Here is a 1,881-nt window from a genome sequence, read left to right as displayed (position 1 = left end):
GTTAGTTAGTTAGTTAGTTAGTTAGTTAGTTAGTTAGTTAGTTAGTTAGTTAGTTAGTTAGTTAGTTAGCTAGTTAGTTAGTTAGTTAGTTAGTTAGTTATTTATTTATTTATTTATTTATTTATTTATTTATTTATTTATTTATTTAGTTAGTTAGTTGGTTGGTTAGTTAGTTTAAAGGACAATGCAAACTTTTCAGAACATTTCTGATGTACGAAATCTACCAATTAGACCGCTTCATATGACAACTTCCTTCGTATTGACATTTTCAGCTAAACATTAAAATTATATATTTCATTTTCTGTGACATAAGTAGCTGCCACATTACAAAATGTTTCGGACAAATTCAATTAAAACAAACAAATAAAGACCCAAATAAATAACAACACTGAACAACATTATCTATTAATGTCACTAAAAACTGAAATTTGTTTACATTACAATAAGGAAATCCCCTTAATTTGTTGTACAAATTACTGTCCTTCCTTTTTGTCTTATATCCCGACTTGCATCACATTACTACTGTCTACCTTAATCCAATAAATTTTTATTAATTGAAATACCAGTAATATACACAAAAACTGTTTTAATCCATTAAGATAAAAAATAAATTAATTAAATAATATTTTTACTACCAAACACACACACACACACTATATAAATGTGGCAGACGGAACTCCAGACAGAAACATTTTATAGCATACAAAACAAACAAACAGCCAACATAAAAAGGAAATAGACATTTATTTCAGTTGACCACCACCACCAAAGGAAAGAAAAAAAAACTAAAAAAATAAATAAAAACAAAAACGTAAAAAGGCAAAACGTTGTCCATGTCAATTTATGTTAAGCTTAGTTAACCAACATAATTACATTAATAACTCCATATAGACTGGCACGTTCGTTTAGTGAAAGACTTTCCAAAAATAAAACCCACACACTCGCTCTAACCTCCAATTCAAACTATAAAAGGTAGTGAGACGAAAGTCTGGCTACAGGATTCAAAACATACATATGTATGTATGTACCTTCAAGTCAAAAGGTAGAACATGGCAATAACTTACACACAAACATATGGATGTCTGCATAAATACCAGAAAATTAGGAGTTATTATGGATAATAGCCTAAGTTATAAGAAAAGGACATGTCATGAAATAAAATAATATAAATGAACAACATACGTTTGAAATTTTCTTGATAAATATTTTAACTTATCGTAGGAAATTTGTCAGCGGTTAATGACTTAAACCGAGTTTTATGTAAGAACCACCCCTTCTTATACTTTTGATATATTTTGTAAAATGTCAGGGCATTTATTTAGAGACATTGAAAATAATATTGAAAATTATTAAGTAATCGCTTGTAGAAAAAAATTTATGTATAATCAAGAAAACTTAATTGAGCTTAATAATAGTATTACAAGAAGTGGTGCAGTAAAGTTAACAAAAATAGCAGTCATACATTGATTAAATATACAACAAGATATATAAGCACCAAAATAAATAATTGTATGTGGACATAATAGAACCCCTTTAGACAACAACTTAAATTTAAGTAGAACATAAATTGATTGGCCAAATTTTACTACATTTGATCTATAACTGATTCTCACCCTAGATTTTGGTCCAGACTATAGACAAGACTATAGATAAGACTATAGACTAGAATAGACTAGACTATAGACTTGACTGTAGACTATAAGACTAGACTATAGACCAGACTATAGACCAGACTATAGACTAGACTATGGACTAAACTATAGCCTAGACTAAGTATAGACTGGACTATAGACTAGACTATAGACCAGACTATAGACTAGACTATAGACTAGACTATAGACTAGACTATAGACTAGACTATAGACTAGACTATAGACTAGA

At 28.7% G+C, this 1,881-nt stretch overlaps 1 protein-coding gene across 1 annotated transcript in view; it reads left to right on the top strand.

Annotated features, from left to right (window-relative positions):
• The window catches only part of LOC111675055 (putative mediator of RNA polymerase II transcription subunit 24), a 161,736-nt gene that overhangs the window by 25,957 nt on the left and 133,898 nt on the right, over window positions 1-1,881 (top strand). The window lies entirely within an intron of this gene.

Source organism: Lucilia cuprina, chromosome 6, assembly GCF_022045245.1.
Source record: "Lucilia cuprina isolate Lc7/37 chromosome 6, ASM2204524v1, whole genome shotgun sequence".
Classification (NCBI taxonomy): Eukaryota; Metazoa; Arthropoda; class Insecta; order Diptera; family Calliphoridae; genus Lucilia; species Lucilia cuprina.
Note: the sequence above shows the minus strand (reverse complement) of the source record. Positions and strands in the feature narration are given on the sequence as shown.